The sequence below is a fragment of the Eurosta solidaginis genome, chromosome 4, assembly GCF_040869045.1.
Source record: "Eurosta solidaginis isolate ZX-2024a chromosome 4, ASM4086904v1, whole genome shotgun sequence".
Taxonomy (NCBI): Eukaryota; Metazoa; Arthropoda; class Insecta; order Diptera; family Tephritidae; genus Eurosta; species Eurosta solidaginis.
In genome coordinates, this window is record NC_090322.1 from 179,727,088 (window position 1) to 179,742,860 (window position 15,773).

The 15,773-nt window shown below is 35.8% G+C and overlaps 1 protein-coding gene across 26 annotated transcripts in view; it reads right to left on the minus strand.

Moving 5' to 3' along the window:
* Positions 1-15,773, minus strand: part of mmd (mind-meld) — a 1,228,927-nt gene that overhangs the window by 1,178,996 nt on the left and 34,158 nt on the right. The window lies entirely within an intron of this gene.

Sequence of the window (15,773 nt, forward strand, 5' to 3'; positions counted from 1 at the left end):
CCTATGTGATATGGAGTAAAAAGTCTAAAGAGGTATTTAGATACATCAAAAGCCTCCACATACAAGATTAGGCTGAAAGATCATGCACAATAGATCTGCACAAAAATCGCAGTGCTTTCGGGCCTAAGAATAATATTAATCTTTGGAAGAAATTGCAAATGCATCGATCGCTTAACAGCCTGCACAGCTTCGGTGGAAACTTTGATATAGATCGAAACAGTATGTGACTTCGCTACACATTGAATCGTGGCTACTGTGCTGCGGACCTTTCTTAAGCATACAACAGAATGGAATACAAGGCGAACGACTTTCTTATACAAGGCTACAGAACGCCTTTGTTTGCCATATATCGACTCATATTCATTATAGTGTGCACAGCCATTTTGTAGTCCTATCGAAAGTGTTCTATGAAAGTAAACGTTTTGTTGTACAAATATTTCGTATCTTATGGTTCAAGTTTATACTTGTTGTTGCATTGCTAAGACGGATTAATGATTGTTTGAATTCAACACTTCTGGACAAATCACAGGCTCTAGCTGGAAGCTGGAGCACAGCCATCTATAGGTTAGGTTGAACTTGCCGGCCAATAAAGACCTCACATAGACTAAATGTGTTCATAGTGTTACCAGAATTTATTTGACGACCAAACAGAAGAACCCCAATCCATTTATTCGAATAGGTTTTAAAACAAAAACTTAATACTTGGCAAATTTACTTCCGAAGATATTGGACCGAGGTTCTCATCCAATTGGTACCGTGCTCTTTTTGATTTTTCTTACACATTGGCGAAAATATGACGACTCCGAAGGGCAGCTGCAAGGCAGCTGAATTTTCACTGAGAAGTTATTTTTGACAGAAATACACTCTGGAGTGTTTGCCAAACCATTGCCGAGGCGCGACAGCCCTTAGAAAAACGTTTGACTAACTGAAGAAAACGTTTGTCTAAATTTTTGATGTTGCTTTGCCCCGGTGAGTTAGGCGGAGCACGCTACCCCCACAACACGTCAGCCGCCACTTGAATAAGCTTAAGCTGTGGCAACTCGTAGAGAATACGGCGAAAATAGGGGGATTGCTAAATACATATATATGTATATATCACATGTTGTTAGGACGTAAATACTTATGCATATGTTGGCTTACAGCACTGCTGTAACGGAAAAATATCTGCGAATCATCGGCCGTTTAAGAGCGGGTTATACATTTATTGTTGGCGTGTTATCGATTTGTTATCCAATTTTTACGGAAAAAATATCAGCTTCCTAGACAAATTATCGTTGTTTATTGAAAAATTAACGATTTGTTATCGAAAAGTTAATAATTATTTATCGATCAGTTATGGAAAAATCTCAATTTTTTATTGAAGAAACATCGATTTGTTCTGTGAGTCTTCCTCATTTTATCGATATATTTTCGAAAAGGAGTATTTTGCTTTTTCCTAAAAATTCGATAACTTTTCGAAAACACTTTGATATTCAAAAACGTTCATTCACTCTAACATACTAGTTACACGTTGATAATTCGCCGATGAGAAAACGATAACTTGTCAACAGTTGTTATCGATAACGATTCGATGGCCAGCCGAAAATACATCGACAACAAATTAAAAACATCCCGATATTAGGCCAATGTATATAACAAACCGCAAATTTTTGTGATCATAAAATAATTTTTCTAAACCCTGCCAATTTGATTTCAAAATAGTTCCGAAATTATTTCGGAATAGTCGCTATTAAACTGTTGAAATTTTCTCGACTTGATTCCCAAATAATCACATAAATGTATACGTTAGTTATTGTATCAGTTTGTTATCGTAAAACTATCGGTGCATATTTGAAAAAATGACAAAGCTATTAATTTTTTACCGATAATCTATCGAAAAATTATCGATTTTTTATCGAAGAAGAATAAATTTGTTTTTGGAGTTTTACCAATTAAATCGATATATTTTCGAAAGTAAATCCATATTCAATCGATCCCTTTTCGTAAATACTTCAATATTTTTTCGATAACGAAATTTACATTCACTGTAACACACCGGTAGCATGTTGGTAACTCGCCGATAAGTAACCGGAACATCTTTGAAGATCGCTCTTATCTATAAAAAGTCGACGGGTAGCCGATAACACGTCCATAACCAACCAAAAATATCTCGATAATAGGCCAATGTTAATAACAGAACGATAACTTTTTGCAATCATAAAATATTTATAACGAAACCTGCCAACTTGATTCCAAATTAGTTTTTGAAATAGTCACTAATATAGAAGGCTGCGGAACAGTCCTAAGATGATTCGTTATTGACTTCAAAATAAACACGAAATAGTTCCAAAAAAATTTGAAAATAGCCCACGAAATAATTCCAAAATTTTCCCAACCCACTTCCAAACTTATCTAGAAACAGCGAAGCAAAGAAGATAGATAATGAAAATATAATTCCGAAGTCGTGAAACTATTCCAACATTACTACAAACGGTCTCCAAATAATTCTAAAGTTATCGCCAAACATCCCAGAAACTATCTCAAAATGCTGCCGAAAACAGTCAAAGTTTGACCGCGAAAATATACGAGCGAGGCGTATTCAATTATTGGCAGAACCTGATAATAACATAATGTTACGTTTATTTATGTTAATTTCAACAGAGCAGACAAGAGATTTATCATTCCCGAAACCTGTTTCGATCGCAAGATGATAGTATAAAACAATATTTGGCAATGAAGAACAGCGCTCTCGAAAAGCCCAGTGGGTTAAAGGGCTTAGAATATACCCGTGGCAAGTTTTCCTGTCGTAAAAGGAGAGTAAAATACCCAAATGATTAACGATTTGTCTAGTGCAACCCTTTCAAAGGGTGTCCAGCGCAGTATATGCTTCTCCAATCTAATTTTCGACCTCACCTACTAGTGGCGAGTCCTATTTCTTTAACGGCCGAGGTCCTGGCGATCTCAAGTTCCATCGAACTAGGAGGTGGGGGGAAGGATAGCCTAGAAGGTTTAATGTGATCAGAATAAATCGTTCCCGGCTTTTACCTTAATGGTGCTTGTTATCGGAACGTACCAGATCCATATCCGGCAAAGCACCCAAAGCCTTCGGGGAGTGTATTTGCAGCTATAAAAAACAATAAAAAGAAATGACGTAAAAATTCAACAATAAACATAACTTGATGGAAAGCCCTTTTTTGTTTTTGAAAATCCATTACAAACCGAATTGCTTTTTCAGGTTGAGCGTTATATGCCATCTTTTGTTTTTTCAACTACTTTATAATCCATTCGAGCTCTCTACTTAATAAAATCATTTTACTTTTGAATTTTGTTATTTTTGCAAGCTAATAACTTTAAAGCCATAAAACAAAAGATATTAGAAAGAAGCCAAAAGCAAAAAAGATTTATATTAACTTCATGTCGTAAACTTTAAAATCCCTAAAAACGTTCAAACAAAACCCAAAATATAAATCAAGCAAACCGACTGACAAATATATGTACACACATATAGTAATCACAATCTAATTCGAAGATAGTGGCAACTTCAATTGCAACAACAATGAAATAGATAACTTTCAAAAGCTCGAGGTCTCGGGCACACACACACAAATACAAAACACACTAAGCGGCAAAATAATTCCATAAGAAAATAAGTAAAATGAAGCAACAACAAAAGCCAAATGACTATTGGTAGTGTTATATAATATTGGATATACATACATATAGATAAAGCAGCGCACAAGATACCAATTTTGGCAATTTTTAACAAAATTCGTCAATTGAAATCTTCTATATATTTGACTACTAAAAGCAACTACGCGAAGAAATCTCAAAAAAGGTTTTCGAAAAATTTCGAAACAAATTTTACTAAGTTTCGCATTTTTACTTCGAGTTACCGCCCTAAATTTGGCTTATCTGCATACATTTTAATAAGCTTTTTCCATCTAACTCTGCCCTACCCATCTACACTTTTTCCTAATCTTTTTATTCACTCCTCCCTCCGTCTTTTTCGCTTCATCTCCATCTTCGTCTCATTCTATCTCTTTCTCAGTCTCATTCTCTCTTTTCTCTTCTCTCAAGTTTTTCTCCTTCTTCTTCATCTATTATTGCCAATCCCAGAGGGTGGTACGTATTCTGTTCCAGTCCCATTCCGAGTATCAGTCCCAGTCCCACTCCGAGTCTCAGCCTCAGTCCCAGTCCTAGTCCTAATCCCAGTCCAAGTCCGTCTCTGGTATACTTCCCGGAAAAAGGCATCGTAAGTACTAATATAGGCAAATTTATATACGAAATTTCAGGCAAATCGAATAGGACGTATGTAAATAGGTATGTGGTTATTATTATTTCTTGTCTTTATTTTGGCTTCGCATGTATATTTATCAGTTTTGCCAGGTTGATGCGACTAAATCGAATATCACAATGAACTTTAGAGCTCTCAGCAAGAGCTTTGATTTGATATCCATAATACACACACATTCTAGGTGTAACAGGGTCCATGTTTTGGCCTATATCTCGAGACCGCAGTCACCCAGCTGTGTAAAACTTACTCTGTACTAAAGCCCAGATCAACAGCTTTCGTTTGATACCCATATTGTATAAACACATTCTAGGGGTACCCGGGTCCACGTTTTGGGCTATATCTCGAGACCCTAGCCTCCCAGTTGTATGAAAATTACCCTCTACTAAAGCACTCATCAACAGCTTTCATTTGATATCCATATTGTATAAACACAGTCTAGGGGTACACGAGTCCACGTTTTGGACTATCTCTCGAGACCCTAGCCTTCCAGTTGTATGAAAATTATCCTGTACTATAGCACTCATCAGCAGCTTTCATTTGATATTCATATTGTATAAACACATTCTAGGGGTACCCGGGTCCAGGTTTTGGGCTATATCTCGAGACCCTAGCCTCCCAGTTGTACGAAATTTATCCTGTACTATAGCACTCATTAACAGCTTTCATTTGATTCACATATTGTATAAACACATTCTAGTGGTACCCGGGTCCAGGTTTTGGGCTATATCTCGAGACCCTAGCCTCCCAGTTGTACGAGATTTATCCTGTACTATAGCACTCATCAACAGCTTTCATTTGATATCCATACTGTATAAACACATTCTAGGGGTACCCGGGTCCAGGTTTTGGGCTATATCTCGAGACCCTATTCTCCCAGTTGTACGAAATTTATCCTGTACTATAGCACTCAACAACAGCTTTCATTTGATACCCATATTGTATAAACACATTCTAGGGGTACCCGAGTCCAGGTTTTGGGCTATATCTCGAGACCCTAGCCTCCCAGTTGTACGAAATTTATCCTGTACTATAGCACTCATCAACAGATTTCATTTGATATCCATACTTTATAAACACATTCTAGGGGCACCCGGGCCCAGGTTTTGGGCTATATCTCGAGACTCTAGCCTCAGTTGTATGAAAATTATCCTGTACTATAGCACTCATCAACAGCTTTCATTTGATATTCATATTATATATTAACACATTCTAGGGGTACCCGGGTCCAGGTTTTGGGCTATATCTCGAGACCCTAGCCTCCCAGTTGTATGAAAATTATCCTGTACTATAGCACTCATCAACCGATTTCATTTGTTATCCATATTATATAAACATATTCTAGGGGCACCCGGGCCCAGGTTTTGGGCTATATCTCGAGACCCTAGCCTCCCAGTTGTATGAAAATTATCCTGTACTATAGCACTCATCAACAGCTTTCATTTGATATTCATATTATATAAACACATTCTAGGGGTACCCGGGTCCAGGTTTTGGGCTATATCTCGAGACCCTAGCCTCCCAGTTGTATGAAAATTATCCTGTACTATAGCACTAATCAACCGCTTTCATTTGATATCCATATTATATAAACATATTCTAGGGGCACCCGGGCCCAGGTTTTGGGCTATATCTCGAGACCCTAGCCTCCCAGTTGTATGAAGATTATCCTGTACTATAGCACTCATCAACAGCTTTCATTTGATATTCATATTGTATAAACACATTTTAGGGGTACCCGGGTCCACGTTTTGGGTTATATCTCGAGACCCTAGCCTCCCAGTTGTACCAAAACTATCCTGTACTATAGCACTTATCAACAGCTTTCATTTGATATCCATATTGTATAAACACATTCTAGGGGTACCCGGGCCCACGTTTTGGGCTATATCTCGAGACCCTAACCTCCCAGTTGTATGAAAATTATCCTGTAATATAGCACTCATCAACAGCTTTCATTTGATATCCATATTGTATAAACACATTCTAGGGGTACCCGGGTCCACGTTTTGATCTCAATACCCTAGGCACGTAGCGAAAAAAAGGTAGACGTTGGCCGATTCTCAGACCTACCCAATATGCTCACAAAATTTCATGAGAATCGGTTCAGCCGTTTCGGAGGAGTTAAGCCTCTAACACCGTGACAGAAGAATTTTATATATTAAGATTTTAAATATAAAATTTTATTGCCCAGGAGTCCTTAAGAAGAGGAGTCCCAAAAACTAAGCCAATTATCTTGGAATCAATCTTCTTAGTACAGCATATAAGGACCCATCAAGAGTATTATGCGAACGATTGAAATCCAGCGTGAATTTGTTGATTGGACATTATCAATGCGGCCTCAGACTTCATAAATCTATTATCGATCAAATTTTGACAAAGCGCAAAAAGAATTGACACACATCATATTTTCATCGGTTTTAAAGCCGCCTTTGGCAGCACAAAAAGGAGGTGCCTTCATACCGCTGTGTCTGAATACAGTTTCCCCGAAAATCGTTTCCGACTATGCAAAATTACGTTGAGCAACACCATCAGCTCAGTCAGAATTTAGAAGGATATCTCGGAGCCCTTCGAAACTAAGGGAAGTTTCAGTGAGCGTGAACCATTATCGTGCGAGTTTTTTGATTCTATGCCGGAGAAAATAATAAAAGCTGCTGAACATAACCGCTCTGGTACAATATTTTATAAAAGCGGAGTGAACACCCGCGCCGTAAGTTCTGCTCACTACAAACAGGGTAAAAGAAGCGCAAGAGATTGGTTTGATGTTGAATGAAGACTAAAAAAATTACCTGCGCTCACGAAGCAAAGTGTCAGTGCATTTGTTCCTTGGCAACCGCGTCACTGGGGGCAGCCATAATTTCAAAATAGTAAAAGACTTTTTTATGTGGAAATCAGAACTATCACCAGCAACACCATTAGTTTTGTGATCCAACGGAGAATCATTATTGTTAATCAATGCTACTTTGAACTAGATAGGCAACGGAAAAATAAAATACCCTCTCGGCAAACGGAAATCATGCTCTAAAAGTCACCGCCTTGATTTATGGTGTAGAAGTATCGATCATAACAACACCAGATGAGACAGCTCTGGAAGTGTTCGAGAGAAAAGTTCCTCGAACGATTTATAGGTATCTACGCGTCGGCGATAGTGAGAACGGAAGAAGACTCAATGGTGGGTTATATGAGGTTTATGCACACGCATCCATAGTCCAGCGAATTTAAATATTAGGTTATGTCGTGCAAATGTCTTGATGTCTTGTATATAGAAAACTACTTCGGAAGATTTATAGGCCAGTCTGTGATGCCGATGTCGAGTATGGACGGAGCCATATTGATGAGCTGTATTACCTTTACGCAGATATCGCATATCATGTTATGCGGGAGGACGACGACGCTCCGGCCAAGAAAGTATTAGTCGACATAGCAGTTTGGAACCTGCTGAAGGGGGGACCTCCACTGATTTACGAGAGGCAGATTGAAGAAGACTTGACCTCCCTTGATGCTCTCAATTGGCCTCAACTGTCGAAAAACATGGATAGCCTTATTACGAAACGTACTTTTGATGACGTCATGCAAATGAAAGTTGATGCCCCGGCCAAAAAGTATTCTTATCGGAAACCGTCTATGGCAGCAGAGGAAGAGGGCGGCCCCCACGGAACCAGGTGAGAAACAAATTAATATCAATTGGCTTGACAATCAATTGGCGCCAGTTAGCCTAACAAAGAAGTGACTTGTGCCATTTAAACAGTTTAGCGCCAGTAAATAATTTACAAAAGAATTTTCGACTTTGGAATTTTTTTCCGAAGGTTGCTTCAGTTTATCTTCCATACAAAAATAAATACTTGCATTCTTTGGAAAGACGATTCTCAAAAATTAATAAGAGACCTTCAACTTGTGGGTTGTTAGACTAAAATTGATTTTGCTAGAAGACTGCATACTCAAAAAAATTTACGAAAACTCTAAACAAAAATTTGAAAACTTCGGAAAATTTTATCGATTTTTCGGATTTTTTTTCTAAAATCTGTTTAAGAGTGCTTCCAGTTTCAGTTAAAAAAATGTATATAATATTTTTCTCAAATTATCGAATAAAAAAAAATGTTATTAAATTAACAAAATTTGATACCATTTACCACTTCTATTTTCGTGTTCGCTGCTGTACATAGCCACAGTGGCACTTTGCAGCAAACAAACAAAAATCGATTAGGAAGGATATGAGAAATGTTTCAATAACATTGATTATGTTGCATACAACATACACAACCTTGCAACATTTGCTGCACCAACAGCAGCGGCAAGGCAGCGGATCACCAGCCACTGTAAACGTTTTTCCAGTACTCAACGATGCCATCCGAAGTCTGAGCTGCTTTAAGATGTTGCTAGAGTGAGCTTGAATTCGTTTGCCAGCTGCATAAGATTTTGGCTTGTTATAAATTTTCATATTTTCGTCAAATATTTTTTTTTTTTTACTTTTTCTCAAATAAATTTTTTTTTTCCTGATTGTTTTACTTTAACTTGTTCTTCTCTTTTACTTTCCTTACGCGTCGAGTATTTTACTTACGAAATCGTTAGTTCTCGTAGCATTGCAGTTACAAAAAATTCTGCTGTTGGCATATCTTTGCATATATATTTGAAAAGTATTCAATTTTATTCTTGTAATGGAATTCAATTCTGCAACCAATCATGAAAAAAGTTGTTCTAACGACAGCATTGACTTTGCTAAAGTTTGGCAGCCAATTTACATTGCAATTTTTGGACGAAGACGTTAGCGCCTTATTTACAATTTTTTATTTTTTTGCCTTTATTTTTTTAATTTTCTTTGTTTAAGTTTGGAAAGTACTTATTATTCTTAGTTAGAAGTTCTTTTTTTTTTTTTAAACTTATTACACTGCAGGCTTACGCTGTTATTGCGACAAAAAAGATTTTTTTTAAATTTTGTGTTTCAACTATTCACTCTGCTGTATATATTTTTGGATTTTATAGCAAAAAAATTTCTGTTCAACAACGTAAATCAATCTCGTCAAAATTTTCGAAAAAATTCAAAAATTGGCGAAAATTTTACTGCATTTCAAAGCACCAATTTTATTTATTTATTTATTTATTTCAAAGTAAATCCAGGACAAATTAAAATATCTTTACAGACTATTTACAAATTATTAGCCTAAATATTATCTACCATATCAAATCATTTAGTATAAGCTTAAACTTTGATTTGTTAGCTGAAAAATCAATTTCCCTGACATTAGTAAGAAGATTGAATTCCTACAATGCCCTAGCAATAGGCGAATTAGCGACATATGTCGTTCTGGCTCTATCCAATGAAAAAATATCATGATTTCGAAGTGTTCTAGATACTATATTGAAGCGAATACGCTCCAAAAGAAACGGTGAGTCAATCGTGCCCCCTATCAAATCATAAATAAATATCAGCGCTAGAATAGATCTTCTACTATCCAGGGGCTTTAGTCTTATAAGTAGACATCTAGAGTAGTAAGATGATAAAGGATCATGAAAACGTAATGACCGGAGCCCAAAACGCAAAAATGTTTTCTGGATCATTTCAAGTCGCTGTATATGAGAAGCGTGGTATAGTCTCCAAACGAAGGAAGCATATTCCAGTTTAGACCGTACAAGCGATGTATATAGTAGCTTTGACGTATATGGATCATGGAAGTCCGAGCTAAAGCGGCGAATGAACGCAAGCATTGAATATGACTTAGCAATAACACAGTTAAGTTGACTCTGAAAGAGAAATTTAGCATCGAAGACAATTCCAAGATCTGATATTTCATCAACAGTTTTCAAAACAGAAACACCGATGTGATACGAGGTGTTAATACCATTACGGGATTTTGAAAATGAGATGTGAAAGCACTTATTAATATTTAAATGTAAGCAATTCCTAATACACCAATCTATTACTCTGTCAAAATCTGACTGCAGCCGTAGGGAATCTGCCTGATTTGTGACTGATGTAAAAATTTTCAAATCATCTGCGTACAACAAAAAATTCGAGTAAATGAAGCAATGACGTATGTCATTAATAAAAATGACGAATAGGAGAGGTCCTAAGACACTTCCTTAAGGAACAGCAGAGGTCGCGGTAAAAGAACGAGAACTGACACCATCGACCACAACAGTACAACTCCGATCCGCCAGGTAAGACTTCACCCATAATAGAATATTGGAGTGAAATCCCAGATCAGCAAGTTTTAAAAGTAGTAACTTATGGCTAACTTTATCGAAAGCCTTAGAAAAATCAGTGTAGATGGTATCTACTTGTGCTCTATTATTAAAGACAGAGAGACAATATTCAGTAAAAACAGCAAGATTAGTCACAGTCGAACTACCGGACATAAAACCATGCTGTTTGAGTGAAATAATACTTTTTACTGCAAATGATATCTTTTCCTTAATTATAATTTCGAAAAGTTTCGATATTGAGGAAAGTTTTGATATTGGGCGGTAGTTGGCAATATTGCTCTTATTGCCACTTTTGAAAATAGGAGTAATGGAAGTTACTTTCCAGGCATTAATAAAATCTCCCCGCTTTAGAGATCTATGAAAATTAATAAAATCGGATAAGCAATTGCAACAGTATTTTTTAGCAAAAATTACCACAGTCCATCCACATCAGATTGTTTTGAGGACTTTAACATCGAAATTCTCCGAATAACATCATCAAGTGATATGGAAAGTTCACCAAAATTTATTTGAGTATTAACATCAGTATGCTCAACCACATCAGGCAAAACAGTATCAGACACAAAGTTTGAGCTGAAGAAATCTGCAGAAAGATTGACGGCATCAGTAAGGGAGTATGCAGAGGTTCTCTAACGTAGCGCCAGAAAGATTTCGGATTCGACTTAATGTCGCATTCACATTTCTCAACATATTTCTTATGAAGCCGATTTCTTAGGGATTTAAATTGCTTTAAATAATATACATATTTTTCCTTAAAAGCAGGCGAATTAGATAATTTGTACTTTTTAAAGAATTTGTTTCGTAAATTCTTAAGTTTTTTTAACTCCTTCGTATACCAAGGAATTTTATGGCAATTTTTCCGCATTCTAGGGATCAAACTACTATAAATTTGGTTGACTTTCCCTTTGAAAATATCAAAGCACTCACTGACACCAACACCATAGAATATACTATCCCAATCAATTATGCTTAATTTGGCGTTGATAGCATCAAAATCACAGTTTCTAAAATTATATTTTCCTAAGTTCATATCTAATCGAATTTTTTAAACTCATAAAATTCTAATTCCAAAACTAGTGGAACATGATGTAAGCCGGGGCAAGAGAGAGGATCAAGACATTCGGAGAGTGAAAAAGTCATGTTATCACTAATAAAAATTAGATCCAACATTCTAGACAAGTTATTAATAAAGGTGTTTACCTGGTCAAGATTCGCGTTCAATAAGTTTTCAACAACATATGTTTCAGAAAAACTATTAACGTTATACGGATACAAGACTAAACTGTCATCCACGGCTGCCCAGCTTACATTCCCTAAGTTGAAATCACCTGAAATACAAACATTATTCTCATGTCTCTTAGATACTAAATCTAAAATATTATCTACATGCGCCATGTACACATGATCTTCACTTCCTAGCGGAATGTATGAGGCACATACAAAGAGAGGCAAAGAGCCATATATGCAAATAAATAGTTGATCCAACAGTGAGTCTTCATTCTGCAGCGATATAAGTGACGAACGGCAATTAAAATACCAGCACCCAGAGTAGTGCCAGTTTTTATCGAGTCTCGGTCTTTGCGATAGACATTGTAGAGGTTAGGACCAAAAAATTCGGAGTAATAAAATTCACTATTAAGCCAGGTTTCTACAAAAACTAGAGCACCATATTTCAAATCTGAAGTGAATTCATAAAGCTTCTTAGATTTATTTCTAAGCCCCGATGAATTTTCATAATAAATACTAAGAGGTCTGTCATAGGCTTGTGGTGTTACGGAACCTGTTGCGCTGCACCACTCCTTTGAAAAAACTGGAATGGTCGTATAATTACATTGATAGGCCAGATACTTGCATCAACTACTTTATCATAAAATGATTCAGTTACGCCCAGTTTGAAAGTAATTTTCCTAAGGTCAGACAACTCAGTACCTTTTCTTACAAGTTTATCGCATTTCAAATAAATCTTGTTTATGCCAGCATACTTCGAAACGTAGCTCACAATATCTTCTTCAGTTACAGTTTAAAGATAAACTTACACTCACGGCGCATAATGTAACTGTTTTCACTTTTAGGATGCCAAAAGTCCAAAAAACAATGTTTTCCAATCTCAAAAATGTTTTGACATGCAACAGATTAATAACCAATTGTTAAGAAAATGTATACACAGCAAAGTAAAAAACCCACGATCACCATGATAAGCATTATGAAACTTGGATAATTGAAACAAGTGTAAAAATAATTTCAAAGTCCAAAATTTTTGACCAACTTTGTGGACACGTGGTGGTTTTTCGATAACTGGTTTGACTTCAGACTATTTTATTTAACATACTTGGATAGTTTATAACAGCACTGGTAAGTTTCAGCCGCGTAGGCATTTTTTTTATTTTTTTTTTTTTTGTTTTTTTTTTTGTTTTAGACAGCCACTAAATGTTTGGTAAGCTTAGAAAATTTTTCGTTTTCAATAGAATAAAACTTGCCTGATTCCGCCAAATTCCATTGAACGAATACATACACATTAAAGAGAATTTCATATAGTTTCAGATAAAAAAAAAAACAAACCATAACGAAATTTTGCGTTTTTCTTTGTAATCGCCAACTTAAAGTCTCTATGCTCTCGCACACGTATGAAGCGCAGTGACCTAACAATGGAATGCCCTTAATTCAAGTCTACAATACTAGATCCCAAAAAAGATAGTTATACCTTATGTGTGATACTTTTAAAGGCTTGGTTTCTTCAAAAAGCGCTCTATTACGGCCGTTAATTATCACCCGCTTTACCTACCGTCATCAGCGGCACCGCTTTGTTGTAAAGTTGGTCCATCGTCGCAGCCAATGCATGCCAATCTGACTTCACCATTTTCCACATTTTTTGGGGTTTCTTTAGTCTTGTTTTTTATTTGTATACGTTTTCTCAAAAATCTTAAATTAAAAAATGTTTTTGTTTTTATTAATCAGAGAAATCAAAAATTTGACAAATTGTTCACCGCTTTGAGTGCGGCGGTGAGAAAAAACGGTGACGAACGAGTTTGTACCGTCATGACGGCCGTAACATTTTTTGCCCTGCCGCTATATTACGTTACGGTGAACTTCACCCTCTTCATAGTTTCCACGCAATAACATTTACGTTGCAAGATTTTTGACAACGTACTCTACCGTTATATAACGGGCGCTATATAACGGCACCGCTTTCGAGGAAACCAAGCCTTAGCAATTGAGTACTTCGGGAATATACATATGTATGTATACATCACATAAACGTCTATCTAACGCAAAAGTGCTACATATGTGGGGCTTCTCCAAAAGATATGAACAATACGCGAGCCCTGTTGACAAAAGCATGCTTGCTTTCGGAATTCCCCCTTTTACATTCTTGGATACGATGCATGGAATGTATGGTACACATCGCCTGTCGAATGGAAATGAAGACCTGGTGTGTGTGGGGTGAAGAAAATAAGGAAAACATGAAAAAGAAGAAAGAACATATCCAAAATAGATTAAGGAAAGAAGTTGATCTTTTGATTGACATGCCCAAGCAAAAAACCGTCAACACAAATGATGACAACACTGCTAGAAGATTCTTTGTAGATCCTGAAATAAAATCAGACATAACCGGCATAAACACCAATCTTTTGAAAAGGTTTCATACAATACTTTCATGCATAGGATGTGGGTTTCAAATAAATTCTGAAGCTTTTGACGACTATGTGACAGAGACAAGGGTACTTCTTAATTATACCATCAAAATTTAACACGCCTTTTATTTGAATAACTAGGACCGTGATATTAACTGTAAGGTTTAATAATTTAGGTGTAAAGTTTTAAATTTAAAAAATATATAATTATGTACAATATGTAATTTTTTTGTCGCATCCGAAGAAGCCTAATTATCGTTAAAAGATACAATGAACTTATAAAGTGTTCTATTTCTTTACAGTCAATTTATTTTTTACTTTTTAGTTAATTTTATTAACCAATAATAAAAGCTTATATTTAAAAAAGTTCTTTTTTCTTTAATTTTATTATTTATATTGGCACTGGAAAATGCTTTTAAAGTAGAAAATATGATTATCTGAAATTTCACCTTATATGACGGCAATGAGAAAAAGTGGGCGTATTACGCCCATTTTTATTCTCAAATCAGACTTAGTTATCAGCAACCACACTGCAATATTTGAAATGAATTGCTCCATTGGTTTGGCTGTTATTAATTTTGGCATCCTAAAAGTGAAAAAGTTACACTGTGCGGCGCTCACTACTTTTTTTTACGACTATAGTGCTACATAAGTCTCTGTAATATTAACAAGTCTGTGTAAATATAACAGTTATCATTGGATTTTTAGGGTTACATTAGTAATTTTTGATTAACAAATCAGAGCTAGGCAATCACCGTAGTGTGATGGTAGCGTCCTACACCTACCGCACCAAAAATTCGATGATAAAAGCCTGGAAAAAGCAACATCAAAATCGCTTGAAAAACATTTTCATTTATTCATTATTATTTTTTCAACAGAACTGTGACTTACATTTAACGAACTTTTTTTCGTTGATTTGTCTGTTAAAACGGATAATTCAGAATCAATGATTTGGGAAAAGTTGATTCAACAGAAACTTTCGGAAAATAAAAATTTACAGAAATATCGGTTGGAATGGCCCACAACTCAGTCGATTTTACCAGTTTTTTTCTGTCAGTGGTTGATTACACAGCCCAACCAACTATGGTGTTTAAAAAAAGAAGTTATAGGTAACTCAACATTCGCATCGATTTTTTACAATTTTTTTGGAAGAGTGTTTTAAATTTTCATCCACAAGTGTAAAATTTCAAAAAGCAATACAAATTCTGAGAGAAATGCAACTTTCAATTTTGACTAAAACTTGTAGCCCAAGCTACACACTTTGAATTTTTCAAATTGCATTTACGAATAGTTTTCCTAGTTTCAGATACAAAATTTGAAGGTTTTTTTTCTTAAAATGTCGAAAATAAAAAAAGTTGTATACTTATTATTAAGAATTCATGAGCTTAGCACCGGCTTATAATAACTGAATATTCAATTCTTATATTTTTCTAAGAGAAACTGAAAAGAAAGAAAGAAACATTTACTGGCATATTGCGATAGTACTATTTCGAAAACCGCCACGAATTCATCGTCAGGCAATCCGCGAATCACACGATGAAACTGGAGTTGCCTTAACCACTAGGCTATCCTGCTTGTATTTGTCTCCTTGCTTAATTCAGTTTTTCTTATTTCTATACTAACAACACAACTGAGATATTCTGCCCCTATTGATTTGTGTGTATGTAGAT